Source organism: Mustela erminea, chromosome 14, assembly GCF_009829155.1.
Source record: "Mustela erminea isolate mMusErm1 chromosome 14, mMusErm1.Pri, whole genome shotgun sequence".
NCBI classification, from domain to species: domain Eukaryota; kingdom Metazoa; phylum Chordata; class Mammalia; order Carnivora; family Mustelidae; genus Mustela; species Mustela erminea.
In genome coordinates, this window is record NC_045627.1 from 10,751,882 (window position 1) to 10,768,390 (window position 16,509).

At 40.6% G+C, this 16,509-nt stretch overlaps 1 protein-coding gene across 7 annotated transcripts in view; it reads right to left on the minus strand.

Moving 5' to 3' along the window:
* CHRM3 (cholinergic receptor muscarinic 3) overlaps positions 1 to 16,509 on the minus strand; it is a 506,787-nt gene that overhangs the window by 271,724 nt on the left and 218,554 nt on the right. For 6 of the 7 annotated variants that reach the window (XM_032314027.1, XM_032314022.1, XM_032314023.1 and 3 more), the window contains one exon: positions 6,019 to 6,081. The exons of the other annotated variant lie outside the window; for it this stretch is intronic. The gene's annotated coding sequence lies outside the window, so the exon portion shown is untranslated. The remainder of the gene's footprint in view (positions 1 to 6,018; positions 6,082 to 16,509) is intronic. 7 annotated transcript variants of the gene reach the window in all.

Sequence of the window (16,509 nt, forward strand, 5' to 3'; positions counted from 1 at the left end):
GCTCGGGCCCGCCTCAGCCCTTCCAAATCAGAAGCTGTATTTTAACAAGTGTTTACACATTCGTGTTTGAGAAGTGCTGCATCCAAAGGTTCACTCTGGATTTCCTGTGGCCATGAAATGCCTTCTGAAAGGGAAATGCCCACAAGGAGTCCAGGTTCTTCTAGATCAGCTTCGTATCTGCAGGTCCTCAGAATCCCTTCCAGAGGCTCAGGTCTGCTTACTGCTTCGGGCATAAGCAATCACCAGATGCATCCTTTAGTGTGCCTGGGGCCCAATGGCTGGCCAGAGCACGGCTGTGACCCAGTGGGGAAAGGGGCATGGTAGACTTTCAGGCTGGGGGTCCACCTGAATGGTCCCAGAACGAGGCCCCTGGAGGAGCAGGGAAGAGCAGGGGTGGAGAGCGGGTGGGCCCAGGGCCCTGAGCTAGACTTTTCCTCCTGGTTCTACACATAGGCTCAAGTCCACTTTTGCCTTTTTAGAGGGGGCCAAGCTACGTGCATGGCGATGGCTAGCAAAAAAAATCTATGCTTTTCATGCAGTTTTAAAATACTTGATACTAGGGGCGCCTGGGTGGCTCAGTGGGTTACACATCTGCATTCGGCCCAGGTCATGATCCCTGGGTCCTGGGATGGAGCCCCATGTCCAGCTTGCTGCTCAGCGGGGAGCCTGCTTCTCCTCTCCCTCTGCCCCCCCCCCAGCTTGTGCATGCTCTCTCTCTCTGTCAAATAAATAAATAAAATCTTAAGAAATATATAAAAAAATACTTCATACTCAAAAAGTTAGGTTGAATTCCAAAATCATTTGCCCTAAGAAATTTCAACATAGCGTTTTTCAGTGAAAGAAAGTAACTGCTGTTAGATTCTTAAACAGAATTTCAATTGCAGGAAAGTTTTGAATGGTTATAAACCAGGTTTTAAATTTTCTATCATCTACTTGTTCCTACAAAGCATAACCCAGAAAATGACTGTCAAAACTCCAGAAAGATCACTGACCAAGAAATACAGGTCACTCTTTCTAACCTAATACCTGATAAAAAGAAGCGATTCATAAATTGACATTTCTCATGAAAACACTTGAGAGTATTTTATTGGAAAGTTCTATATAAATTCAGTACTTGATATTGTTCCCAACACTTATTTTCTCTTCTTTGAATAGTAACAATACACTTTTTTTATCTGCAAAATTCTGTATGGATGCTCTCAAATCCAGTGTAATTTGCCTACCCATATACCACACAAACGTTATGGATGCATAAAAAAAGTGAAAAAAGGTGAGAGGCATGTATCTAGCTAGACAGGGCTGATTAAGAAAAGCTAAGGTGCCCAGAACAGGCAAGATGGAGAATATTCCTTCATATTACATGCAGTATCTCTCTGGATCACAAAAACCTATTATTTCTTTATTTTATTAGAAATATATCCTTTAATAAAGTACATTTCCTTCCTTTGCACAATTTGAAAAAAAAAAAAAAAACAGACTTTTCCCCCTCAACAGATCAGCTTCAAAAAATTTTTTAACATTTTCCTAACATGTAATTATCATCTTCCAAAGACCCAAAAGTGCTGTCAATGTGACTGAAATCAGAATGTAAATATTTTATAAACAGCTGTCAAATCTCAATTGGCAGAAAACAAAAAGGCCCGGAGTTGCTGTAATCCAACCACGAGGCTACATCATTTAATTGACAGATAAGACGTTTTTCTCGTTTTCATTTTCCCATCAGCATTTTAATACATTAGCATGGTGTGCCACTCTGGATAGTCACTGTGACAATTTACTTGAAGACAGAATGAATTCTGAAATGCTCTGGGGGAGATGCCGAGCACAGTAACTCAATTCTGTTTCAAGGAACGTTTTTCACACTCGGAGTATTTGGAATGCCTGCTACCAACACGGACTGAATATTGGCATCCAGGGAATATTATCACGCCCATTTTTAAAAAATTTTTTTTAATTTTTTATTTTTTATAAACATATATTTTTATCCCCAGGGGTACAGGTCTGTGAATCACCAGGTTTACACACTTCACAGCACTCACCAAAGCACATACCCTCCCCAATGTCCATAATCCCACCCCCTTCTCCCAAACCCCCTCCCCCCAGCAACCCTCAGTTTGTTTTGTGAGATTAAGAGTCACTTATGGTTTGTCTCCCTCCCAATCCCATCTTGTTTCATTTATTCTTCTCCTACCCACTTAAGCCTCCATGTTGCATCACCACTTCCTCATATCAGGAAGATCATATGATAGTTGTCTTTCTCTGCTTGACTTATTTCACTAAGCATGATACGCTCTAGTTCCATCCATGTTGTCGCAAATGGCAAGATTTCATTTCTTTTGATGGCTGCATATCACGCCCATTTAAAAAAAAAAAAAAGGCAAAAGGCTCTTAGCAGTTCAATAATTTATTATTTCATTCTTTGAGGCCTTCACTCAACAAACATTTCTGATTACGTATGTGCCAGGCTTAGTTGATAAATCTAAGTAATATCTAGAAGGTCCGCATCTGCCACTCCTCATTATAGACCAAAAATGTGGCTAGGAAGAAAACCGAAAGCCATCCCTCCCAGGTTACCTGCTGCCTCTGTGTGCACTGCTGTCCGTCCCTCTTCCCAGAGGGGTTTCTTTCTTTCTTTCTTTCTTTCTTTTTTTTCCCTCCATCTTTACCTTTTTTCCCCTTCCTTCCTAAGTAATACACTCATGGGAGACATCTATAAGCACAACGTAACTTCTTTTGGGATAACTGACACAGCATTTTCTGCCTCTACATTCATCCATTCAGCAAATATTTATAAAGCTTCTTGGAGGCAACAGGCAGCCCTATAGGCACTGTAGTTTCGACAACACAGGCACACACAACGTCCCGCTCTCATGGAGCTTGGATCATTCTAGGGCAAGAGATCAACAGCAAACCCTAAACAAATACTCATGGCTGCATTGGTCAGTCTTGCCTAAATCCCTTAAGTTGTAGGGGTAGGTATTTTTACCATAGCGGGGTATTTCACAACAGAAAATGTCTAGTTTTTAGAAGGACTTAAATTTGCATGCCTGGGCTAGTGCTCGTTTCCAGAGAGTGCTTAGGGAAGGCTGTAGCCGCTGAAATGTGAATGGGCAGGGCCCCAGGAAGGGGGCAAGGACACAAAGAAACACTCACAGAATGGTAAGAAGGACAGACGACAGAGTGGGGGAACAAGGAGAAAAGTATTTGATGCGTAAGTCATGGCTGTGCATTGGAGTGTGCCCCTTGATGTAGGGGAGTGGAAGGGTCTTGAGCAGGTCTCAAGCAGGAGAGGCAGAGATGTGATGTGGCTTCCCCAGGCAGGGACTGTGGCACATGGAAAGGATTTTGGCAAGGCAAGCACTCCCGTCAGGAGGCCAGGAGGAAGCTCATGCAGTGGTCCAGGCAAGACAGAATGACTTGGGATAGGGTCGTAACAGAAGACATAGAAAGAAATGAGGAGATTCAAGATCTATTTGAAAGAAAGGAAAGAGACGGGAAAATCACTGAACGCAGAAATTCAAAGGCCAAAAGGAAAGCGTGGCTTTAGCAGACACAGCATGTCCCCGTATTTTGCAAAGGAGATCCGACAGGGTAAGCTATTATTTTACACTAAGAGAGTATCAGAATATCTGACTCCCTCAATTTACAAATAAAGAACAAAGGTCTGGAGAGGTGAGATGGCATTTTTAAGGACAGCAGAGCTGGCTGTCACCTGCACTGCCCCTCTCGTATTTTCCAGCCCAGAGACTTTTCCATTACCCAAGCACCTCCTTCCCTGTCCTTCCCCGACTCAGCTCAGTACGTTATTCAATATTGTGCATGATTTCTTTGGAAAGGAGTTTCTTTACATAATTTATCTTTCACCTGCCTTTTCCCCCCTTAACCCAATAAATATGAGTAAAGTAAGAGACCGTGAGAAAGAGAATATTTCTTATCAAGACTGTAGGTTAGAAGCTGAATTTTGGTGGCCATATTGAGACCATTAGTTCTAAGCGTTTACTTCAAAAAAGAATGAAAGAAAGCAAAAACAATCCACCTTGGAATTCACAGTTCCTTCACCTGCTTTCATAGGCAATTCTAATTCCTTTTGATTCCCCACAACCAGACTTTCGCTCTCTTTCCATTTTTCTTTCTTAATGGGGAAGAGTCTCAGTTCACTTAGTTTTATAAATGGATAATCTGGTGGGAATTCTGTGTTACCAAAGAGCAAGCGTTCAAAGGGTTGGAGCCGGCAGTGCCACAGACTAGCCAGCAGATGTGATCAGCAACAGCCCGGGGGCCCGCCAGACACTGCCAGGATAAGCATCAAGGCAGCGGAGCACTGGGAAGGGCGCCTGACAGGTCCAGTCCAAACCTCGTCCGTAACACCTATGATCACAGGACACAGTTCTCAACATCTCAGCTTCCTCATCTGTAGATGGGGATACTAACACCCGGACAGTACTCCTGTGACATTAAAGAGGCACGACTAGCACAGCGCCTGGATCTGAATGACCGTGAACCGGCTCTGTCTGCATTCGGCTCTGAGGCTCAGGGGACCTAACCGATCAAGGTCATACCACGGGAGAGCTGATGGTAGGTTCACGACAACTCAAGAACGTCATCAAGGAGTCAAGCTCCTTTAGCTTTCGGCTCCGACATCTCTGGCTGGGGCTTCTGTCCTTGAGACTACGAGATGGGGGCTGTGCTGGGTACTCATCATGGTTTTTACTTCCTGTATTTTATGATGCTTTGAGATCTTAAAAGCTAGCTGCCTAGGGAAAGACTGCCTTTCCCAGAACTAGCCAGTTCTTAGAGATAGCAAAGGGCGAGGACCAGAGCCCACCTATCACAGGTAAACCAAGCAGTCCTAGCTGTATCCTCCTAGCTCTCCTCTCACTCTTGCACCCCACACCAGTATTTCCCTAGCACCTGGGACCCGGAGGCCAGAGACAACCTCTACAACCCAGCGCCTACCTATACTCTTCCAAATGGCCAGTTCTCGGCTGTTTGTCCCATTCTGCACAGCTATTCCTGCAGACACTCCCAGTAAAGACTCTCAGACTTCTCCTTCTCTTCTGTCTAACCTGGTGCTTCCTCAGATGGCCCTGGTGGCAGGCAGTGGCCCTTCTCTCAGGATATGTAAGTAAGAAGTTCTCCTTTCAATGGCGTTGACTGTGTCATTACTCAGCGGCTCCAAATTTTAGAACAGCTTTCCAGGTAGGTAGATGGAGTCCTCATAAGGAAAATATTTCAAAGAGAGTCTGCTCATGAAGCCCTGCTCTACTATGTCAGGAAGGGAATAAATTCAGGAAGGGAAGCCCTATCTGGAGCTCACCATCTAGAGTTCGTTAGCCAGAGCTGGGTTATGCGGCCTCAATAAAGGAATCAGGGAAGGCAAAGATTCTAAACTTGGCATTTCACTGTTCTTAAGAACATCAGAATAATAATAGTAATAATGGTATTATTATTATTATTTGGAAGGGAGAAAGGATATTAGGTAGGCTAGTTGCACTGTCTGCTGAATGGAGAAAGTATTAACAATGTTTAAGGGAGATTAACCTTTTTTTACAATATCGCTCTTTATATTCCCTATCAGATTTTTGTATGGCATTTTGGATAAGATGATATAAATCAAGGGATAACATTTAAGCTTCTATGAGTTAGATGAGCTATAAAATTCTATATACACTAAAAATGCAAACATTTTGCATTGATTTCCAATAACCCCATATTGCTATAATTAAGATACAAAGGAATATTTGAAATAAAACAACTTATTTCGTATTTTAACAAACATGCTTTCACTGTAGTTTTGTATCTGATCAGCAAATAAGCAAAAACAATATCTTCATTAAGACTCAAAAATCAAGCACTATTGTATAAGCTATATTAAGATGCACAGAGAGCAATTAGAAATCATATTGAAAAACACCAATTTAGAAATCCCTATTTCTCATTAATCTATTTCACTGATCAATCCCTAAATCCTTTTATTAAAGCAAAGAACTCAACCCTCTCCCCCAACAAAGATCTTACCTTATAGTACCTTAGTGGAAGTTCCAAATGTCATTTATTTGGCCTCTGATCAGAACACAGTTGCTAGAAGAGAATTAAGAAAATGGGGTTAACATATAGTCTTAGGTGGGGAAAAGTCAGTAGGTTACACAAAAGGATTTGAGGAAATGTCAGAAGATTATAGAATTTTTTAGTGAAAGTGAGCTCATAGATCATGGTGCCTAACCATCTCATGTAACAGATGAGGACACACATGGTCGGAGACTGAAGGTTCCTGTCATTGGCAGAAGAAACACATTTATTGACCTTCTACAAAATGCTCTTCCTGTGTGAGTGTGTGTGTGTGTGTGTGTGTATAGTTCCACTCCTCACACCCACCAAAGCTCTGGTCACAGTGAAGGGATCTAAAGCTAGAAACTAGAAGAGAGGAAACAATAGAAGTTGCACATTCCTTCTTCCGTGTTAATGACGGCATTCTCCTTTTTTCAGCTGGTGGGTTAGTACTATCAACCACCCTTAGAAGCTCCTGTAAGCTACCCTCCCCAGCCCCACCCTACACAGACTCATGCACTCACACATAGGGTTAGAGTCAAATCTTAAAGAAATTCCCCAACCCCATTTTGGACACTGGCATTCACATTTTTAAAGGGTACAGAGTCTGACATTTAGGCCAGAACCTTAGGAAAGCTTTTAGAAGGTCGACTAGAGAATGAAAAAGAGGCACCGATTTTCATGAGCAGAGAACGAAGGAAGTGTGGCCTTGGCAAGGATGTCCCTGGGGACAGAGGGTCAGGAAGGAAAAGTAAGGGCTATGGGAGAACTTGGGGATGGAGACTGAGATGTTGAGATGTTGGTGGATTTTTGAAAGGAGGACCCTGTAGTTTCCTGGGGGTTGAAGGCGAGGTCAGACGACAGCACAGGGAGAGTCTGTGAGGTGAAACGTTGAGGGTTCCCGGGATGTGTATGACTAGAGGACCTCAGGGCAGCCTCTGAGAGTAGCATCTACAAGTTAAGCTAGAGGTGGAAAGAAATGTTTCAGTCATAGTAAAAAACAGATTTCTGTTTTGCATGTCTCTCTTTTTTAAAGTATCTGTCTACAAAGGATTGGGAAAAAGGAAAAGAAAGAAAAATCACTCATACTACATCAATTTGAGAAGCATTGTCCTAGACAACATTCTATTCTAGATACCAGCGTCTCCTCAGGAAATAACCTATGAGCAGCTGGAACTTCAGAAGAATATGCGCCAATATCGACATTCCCGTTCTTGCCAGTGGAAGTGGGGGGAAAGTCACCAAATAACACTTCAGTGGGAGGATGCAGGCATTTTGGTCTCTGGTCTCTAGGACACAGACGCTTTGGGCCATATGGAGCATGCCAGTGAGCCTAGACTTCATCTTTGACCATTGATTCCTTCTAGAATCTAATGAGCCCAAGGGTGAGTGAATCCCACAGAGACGCATGTCAGTCCAGTCACTGTAACCTACTGAGTGTCCTGCACATACTAGTTGCTCAGTAAGTATTTGTTATATGGATAATATGGATATAGATGGATAACAGTTATCCAGAACACATTTGCCTAATTTATAAGGAGAAGTTCCCAACATGCCTACATCTTGGGATTCAGATCATTTTAATAAGTGAATACATACCTCTCAATAAAATAAAATTAAGTCACATAAGTAAGGATAAACACTACTCAGTCATTAAAGTATCTGCGAATAAAAATGCCTTGTTCCCTCAGTGAACTGGGGAACAACAACTGAGATTGAATACCTTGAAATATTTCTGAGTTTCTCTAGTGTTAGACTCGGGAAAGCATTCATTTTGAAAACCAGTGAGAGATCTGGCTTTCATTCTAACTTCAAATTACTTCTATTGCAAATTAATTGCACATGACATTCATTTAGGGGTGAGCTTCAAATCTCTGAGTGTAGATGACAGGCTCTACCAAACCCCACCAAACATGGTTCAAAGGGTTATATAGTGAAAATATGATTGGTGATTCCAGAGATTGTTGTCATAATCTTGCAGTTAGCCAAATAAAGAGGAACACAAAGCCTGAGACAGAATAATAATTAAGGAAAAGTAGAAGAGACATCTCTTTCAATAGGCCAACACCATATTACTTTTAGGATGTATACAGAAAAAGGTAGGTGTTTTGTTATTGTCCTTAAATGGCTGGGTTTTACAGACATCATGAAGTAGCAATGTGATGACAGGTCTGGACTTTTAGCAGAAGCATCTAGATGGTTGCATTTCCTTCAGTCTTTTCCAAAACATCATTTGTCTGCTTTCTAATTATTGTTTTTTTTTAAGATTTTATTTATTCATTTGAGAGAGAGAATGAGAGCTGAGAAGGTCAAAGGGAGAAGTGGACTCCCCATGGAGTTGGGAGCCCGATGCGGGACTCCATCCTGGGACTCCGAGATCATGACCTGAGCTGAAGGCAGTCGCCCGACCAACTGAGCCACCCAGGCGCCCGCCTGCTTTCTAATTATTGTGAGCATGTGTATTGCTCTTATATCCTGGAAGACACAGACCAATTATGCAGATGTTTTTGCAATCTAAGTGAATGATAACTCAATCCACTGCCATCTGATTTACACAGCATCATACCTGCTCACGGCTCTGAAATAAATAAGCTTAATTAACTAATTTAACTTCTTGTGTTCAGCTGAAATCAGATCCCAGCCTCTTAAGATATAGAATATTCCTTTTTAATTTCACAATATAGCTTTAGTTTTTAACTTGCCTTATCTGAAGACCAAAATAACAAGTGTTTTGACAAAGTTGTGCCTGACAGCTTGTTTTATGGAATAGGATAAATACGGTTCTAAAAATGTATATATTATGCTAACTCTAGTTTGCATTAAGTTCTTATTTAAAAACAGGATTCACTAAGTATCTGTGCTCACTCAGATGTCGCGTTATATGCTAACCAGTTCCCTTCAAAGTCCGTCTTCTCATTTTTTAAGCCATCCCATCCAGACAAGGAAAGACAGAGGTCATTTTTTTTTTTTTTTAAGATTTTTAGAAAAGATTTATCTACCGGAGAGAGAGAGTGAGGGAGCACATGGAGGGGAGGAGTGGAGGCAGAGGGACACAACTTTAAGTCAACTCCCCACTGAGTGAGGAGCCCACTCAAAACTCGACCCACAACCCACAAGATCACGACCTGAGCTGAACCCAAGAGTCAGACGCTTAACCAACTGAGCCACTCAGGCCCCCCGAAAGACAGAGATAATTAACACATGAAATTGTTCTTAGGAATGAAATTGTGCAATTCCTCTGCTATAATCCCCAGTTTGCAGATGAGGTTCAGGAATCAAGGAACTGTCTCAGAGTTGTCCGTCCAGTGACCGATGGGTAAAACTGTTGTCCAAGCTTGGACCCTTTCCATTTCCAAATGCCCATAATGGTAGCAGGAACAACAGCTCTGATGAGTATTTACTGAATATTTGCTACTGCAAGCCCTTTGTGTACACCCAATCGTGGCCTCATCACTGCTCTATCTGTTGTTGTCTACATTGTATAGATAAAGAAATAGCTCCCCATTCGCTCTTTCTAGGGGAACCACAGCTCTAGAAGGATCATTGAGACAAAATTTGGTCCTGCTCCGTCTTTTCCCATTCACCCTTTCCCTTCTCTGTCCATTCCTTCTCATTTTACTTCACCCAAGACACAAAGTTCACACACCTCCTGGTTTGAGTGGGCGGAAGTATAACAAGCCCAGCAATTCCTACGTTTTTGAGATGTTGCTTTGGCTGTTTTGTTAGGCAACAGACCTTGGTCAGAGCAGTGCAATGAGAGTTTTTAGGGGACGCTGAGGGCTTTATGGTAGATAGGCTCTACCTGGGTATTCCTGAAAACTTAACACTCTGGAAGGGAAGCGACAGTAAGTGGGAATGACATTCTTTGGGGTTTGCTGTCTAGGAATGCTACCACTCGATAGTGTATCACTAAGACCCACCCTAGACCTCTCAGAGGTCACAAGATTCCCAGAAGCCGCCACATAGAGGGGATGAATGTACTTATTCATTGCACAGCAATGGAGTCCTACTGGCTGGTGGTTTTCAATTCTCACAGCTCCCAGAGCCAGAGTCCGCAAGAGTGGCTACTGAGATTCTTATAAAGTCTCATTACGCCAAGGGTTCTGCAAATTCAAGGCCATACCAATAGACAATTAAATGCGGAGAAAAGTACTGCTCTCCGTTTCAGTTTTGGAGAAAACGGGAATGGGAGAAGAAAACTTGACCCTCTCCGTGGAAAAGGACTGCTTCTCTGTTCAATTTCCACAAATCTAATCTCATACTGTGGAGATAAAAGTTGGAGGCTAGATTCAACAAGATGTAGAAAACTGTGTGAAAAGATTATCCAAAGTTTGTAATTTCACATTATCTCTGTACATAAAAAAGTAACAAAAAAGAGCTTCTCTAATAATATTAACACTGTTGGCTGACTCTTTCTATAATTTGGTGTGATTCTTGTGTGCTTTAATTTTTTCTTATACATTAGAAGAAAAAGTCTTTACTTTTAGTCAACTAACTAGTATATCTACAGGGCCAGTTAAATAACAAGAAACTGACGTTTTACTCGAATTTAACACATTTAACCGGTTCTTTCTGCATTAGCTTTTTAAAAAGCAAAAGAAAAACTTCTAAAAAGGCGTAGTTTAAAATGTCACTTTTGAGAAGGATATATGTACATATATCACATATTATGTTAAATATAAAGACATTTAACAATTTAATGAAATAATTCATGACCTTCTAAAAATCAGACTCTATAGATTATGCCTGCTGGTGGGAGTAGGCAGTTAAATGTCATTTCAATGTTTCTTTTACTAAAAGACACAAGGAAAACTTAGAAGGGAGAAACTTAGCATAGCATAAAATATTCACAAAATTATACCGTAATATCCAATGTTTGTTTTTCTCCCTGTCACAGACTGAATTTTGTCCCTCTCAATATCATATGCTGAAAGCCCTAAGCCCCTATCCCCCATGTGGCTATATTTGGGGATGGAGCCTTTAAAGAGATGGCAAGGGTTAAAAAAGATTGTAAGTGTGGTGCCCTATTCCCATAGGACTGGTGTCCTGGTAAAAGGAGGAAGAGGAGCACCTGGGTGGCTCAGCAGGTTAAGAGTCTGACTTTTGATTTCGGCTCAGGTCATGATCTCAGGGTTGTGAGATTGAGCTGCATGTGGGTTTGCTTGTGATTTTTTCAGTCCCTCTCCCTCTGCCCGGCCTGCTCCTGCTCTCTGTCCTTCTTGTGTGGGCAGCTCTCTTACTCTCCCTCTTCCAGACAATAGATCATGTGAGGACACAACGAGAAGGCACTGTCTACAAGGCAAGGAGGGGGCCTCACCAGAAACCAACATTGTCCAGGGACCCAAGCCTTTAGAATGGTGAGAGAAGAGCTTCTGCTTCAGCCACCCTGCCGGGGACACTTTGTTACAGCGGTGTGAATACACCAATACACTCCCAATTTGATAATCAGCTCTCCAGTGGATAAAAACAAGAACCTGATGGAGATTATTTTGAACCTCACCTATAGTTTTGGTGTTTTTCTTTAAAATCTTCAAATTCTAGAATACTGAAAGTAAATAAACAGAATTAAAGAACAATTGAGCCCAAATCTTACCATTTCTGAATTCTGTCCTTCAGTCAGAAGTGGTGGATTTAAAATGAAATTTGAACTTTAAGTAGAGTATGTATGATGATAAGACAGAAATATCCTCCCTTGCTGGCAATTTGCAGAATAAGGATAAAAAAGAATCTTTGAAACCTCGGCTCCCTTCATTACATAATGAATTTGAAGGCAATGCATAGCAAGGAATATGATGTGGGCCTGTATCTGAATTAAAGAGGGAAAGAGTCATTTATTGCATGTGATTTATCGTGATATTTCTAAAACTGATGAGGTAGGTTGGTCAAAAAGTAGTTAATCTCTATTACTGGTAGGAATGATGTGGGAAGGAAAAGTAGCCATGGGTTTATATATTTTCACTTTTCCTTTTATACAGAAAAACTACTAACTTCCACCTTTTAATCCACATTGGATATAGAGGTATTTACGAGTTGATATATGCATTTATGGGTGAGCCTAGGAGACTAACTTATCTATAATTCTAAGGAGTCTATGGAAACAGAGTGGAACGAATAAGGTAGGGGCAGGAGGTGGTTTTGTTTGCCCAGGTGCCACCATTAATTTTTTTTTGTTCTGGAGCCTAAATTCCTGGCAACCTAATGATTTAGAAATGGAACTAAATGACCATTCATGCATAATAATACATAATAAAATATTTTCTTTTTTTTTGCTATAAAGTAATGAAGCTCACTTAAACCAAATCATACCTAGTTATAGGAGGAGAAAAAAAATCAATGATTTCTGTTTTTCCCACATTATCATTCAGTCACCATGAATTTAATAGTTTGGTGTTTATTGTTCCCTATATTTTGTCTTATCATTCAGCATATCCATTTCCTTGACTGTCACCCTACCTTTCATGTTATTATGCACATGATCTTCTCAGGAAACAGTACAACACATATTCCTCATCAGTCCATATAGCTTGGACTCATGCTTTGTTAAGAGCAGATGGAACCCACCTCGGCATGAAGTGACAAAATCTATTTAATCCTTTTACTGTGCATGAGATGAGGATTGCTTCCTTTTATTTTTCCTATTAAAAACAATTTAGCAATAACTATCCTTGTGTATATGTATGTTCACTTTGTAGTCACATATTCCAGAAGCTATGATTTATGGCTTAAAGGGTCTTCATACTTTATAGTTAAATGGATCATGCCTGTTACTGGTCAAAAATGTAGCAATTTTGGTTCCCATGTTCCATAATTGTGTATTATCTTTATCATTCTATCTATTAATCAATCAGTCTTATTTTTTAGCAAGAAAATCGGTGTTCCTTGCATTATCTCTTTATTATCTGTTGGGTCTCAGAGAGGGTTTTGTACTAAGGGCACTCTGTAAAGAATCTTTGGCCAATGTTCCAATGTCAAGGCAGAAGAGGGAGATAATCCTTAGAAAATATATCTTAGGAAAAACAACAGTAATTATTATTCAGAGAAAGAAAGTGTACAGGTGTTGTACTGAGTGAAAACAAGGAAACGCTCTGTTCAGGAAGTTGCTCTACATGGGAAAATACATTCTAACTTAAAAGTCTATTATTTTCTCCATAAGACTATGATTTTTAAAATGTCTAACCCACCAAATGGCTTCCTGTATTCTTTAAAAGTTAAAAAAAAAATCTATAACAAAGGAAAAGGTCCAGTCTTGAAGTTCCTTAATTTTATAAACAATATTATATCTTTAAAATGCTACCCTTCAGCCAGAAATGACTCAGTTCACATGCTTGGAAATGTTAATCACCCTTTTCTTCAGGTAACCTTTCCACAGTCCCTACTCAGGTGGCTTGTAATTATAGTCCTTTAAATCTCAGTCTTTCTCCCTGTCCCTGAAGTTAAGTCATAATACGACTGTGAAAGCGAGAAAGGAATATTTCTTATTTTTGGTCAAAACAGTGTACCAAAGCCTGATCAAAGAGCAATGTTTCCAGGAATGAATTTTAAGATGGAAAAAGGTGTCTGGAGTCTAGAATCTTGTGTAGAATATTCTTTGGGGGGCTTCCACGAGACATCTGAAAAACACATTACAGGACCACTAATGAATGTGGAGCCCAAGATCTTTTGGTAGCGGGACAGCAAGTTCATCCACTACATTATGGAACTGATTTGGTGATTAAGAATTAGTTAGTAATGGGGCGCCTGGGTGGCTCAGTGGGTTAAGCCTCTCTGCCTTCAGCTCAGGTCATCATCTCAGGGTCCCGGGATTGACTCCCGCATTGGGCTCTCTGCTCGACAGGGAGCCTGCTTCCTCTTCTCTCTATGTCTCTGCTTGCCTCTCTGCCTACTTGTGATCTCTTTCTGTCAAATAAATAAATAAAATCTTCCAAAAACAAAAACAAAAACAACCCACTTCAGGCAGATATACTTTTAAAAAAATAATAATGTAAGTAGATTTTTCTCTGTGCCTAGGGTTTGCTTGTTTGGAGAAAAATGTTTTCCTTTTTCCCCCCCTTTATTCTTCCTTTCAGTACTCAGGAAATTTCCATGTTCTTTTCTTTTTTTTGAAGATTTTATTTATTTGACAGAGCATAGGAGAGCACAGCAGGGGGAGCGGCAGAAGAAGAAGCAGGCTCCCTGATAAGCAGAGAGCCTGATGCACGGCTCGATCCCAGGACACTTGGGATCATGACCTGAGCCAAATTCAGACACTTAACCAACTGAGCCACCCAGGCGCCCTAAATTCCGATGTTCTTGAGCCATAGCTGAGTCTGGACTTCAGGCAGTCGCTTGATTCAGTGTCTTGATTTTCTCATCCACAGCTTGAAGCTGAAACCATGAATTCAGCTTGGAGGAATGATAAAAAAAACTTGTACAAAAGAGAGGAAATACTACATCTAAAGGATAATAACATGGCTGTGTTCGGAATGATGGGAATTTATGTGATTTTTTTTTCCCCTAACATTCTTGTTTTCAACTTTTAATATAAGCAGATATTACATTCTGATATCAAAGTCATCTGAAACAAATCTCCCACAATATGAAGGCTGAGCCCGTCTCCAAGTCAGATAGGATCCCCCAAGCCTGACCCCCTCTCTGTGCTTCCTTTCTCCCCACACTCCTGCTCTGGGCTGCTGGCTTCATCAGCAGCTACATGTTCCCTGCAATTAAAAGTTAGCCTTACTTTCTATTCATGTGTCTAGCTCTTTTACCAGATTGTAGGTAAGGACTCTGTGCCCCAAATGTTCCCTTAAGTCCACACTGCTTTCGAGGTGGACATACAGCTAAGACCAGAGGAAGTAATGAAGTCATGCCTGGCAAATTCTCAACAGCAGGTGTATCAGAGTATAATACAGTTAAGCCAGATTCCTCAGGAATATAATTCTGAGCAAAGAAACTTAAGAACTGCAGGCAGAATCTGATATTTATAAATGCTTCTCTAAGATACAAGATAAGCAGAATACTTAGAGACAATATAATAACAGTGTGGGGACATAAAAGGGACCGTCACACACTGTTCAAATCCAGACACAAAAGGAATCTCTAGTGGACCACTACAGTGGTCATCTGAGCTATAGATCGTTATCCATTGTGTATGTATGTATGTGCGTGTGTGTGGCAAGCAAAGGAAATTAGTATTAGAACTCTGTATCATATATATTGTACTCTATATAATATGCATATACAAATACAGACATATTAACAACATATTGGAGATTCAAAATTTTGGGCACAAAACTATCACTTACATAAAAATTAATTCTTGCTGGCATTGTCGTAATGAGCTACCTTAACTGTATGGATCCTGTTAATTGACCAAGAAGATAGTGTTCAGAGTAGGCAAAGCCAAGCAATCAGAAGACTCTTTACAAGTGTTCACAACATTTTCCAAACTGCACCCGATGTCCTAGGAGCTCCACAGTGTTCAAAAAAAAGATTTGGTGCTCAAATAAATTGGGAATTTCTGGGTTAAATGCTACGCTACTATTAGCTTTGAAATGGGATCATACAGAAATTAAAACAGAGATACACATTTTGAATTTCATAAAGCCAGATGCATTGTGATGTTTGCTTTTCCAATTTTGTTTAGCCATGTTGAGTTTTCCTCTCTTCTTTCTTTTTTTAAAGATTCTATTTATTTATTGACAGAGAGGGAGACTGCGAGAGAAGGAACACAAGCGGGGAGTGGGAGAGGGAGAAGCTGGCTTCCCGCCGAGCAGGGACCCTGATGCGGGGCTTGATCCCAGGACTCTGAGATCACGACTTGACCTGAGCCAAAGCTGGAAGTTTAAGGACTAATCCAACCAGGTACTCCCACGTTGAGTTTCTCTTAAGAGAACTGGGGTAAATGCTGCACTATACAGCTCAAGGTTCTTTGTTACTTCAGTACAGAAAAAAGGTCAATTTCTTTCCTAGCCTAGCTGGAAAATGATTTGATCTTGAGTCAGGATTAGTATTTTCCCCAAATTCATAGACTCTATAACACCATGAAAAACAAATCTGTCTTTCTGAAAAGAGAATAAGGCATGCTGTGTTGTGCAACAAAAACTCATTGATTTGGGATAGAAAAAAAGGCAATAGCAATATTCAAAAAATGTATCTTCTAACACCACATTTTGAAATGTAATCATGGCATTCTAGGATACACTCTTGAAAATCTAATGAGCTTCTGAAACTGTATTTAGCTAAAATTTCAACCTCTTAAATATTTGGAAAGGTCAATTTTGATGTGATGAATTATAATTTTGCAATTCCTAGTCTACAGCTGTTCTGGGGCAATACAATGTTGTTGGTAGTGGAAAACAAATATTTAATCAGTTCCCCTGGAGTTTTCTTGTTAAATTATCGTTCAGAAAATGCTCAAATGTTCTCAGTTAGTATAATTTATTTCTGCTGGATTAAACAGTATCTTCAGCAGGTAAACAG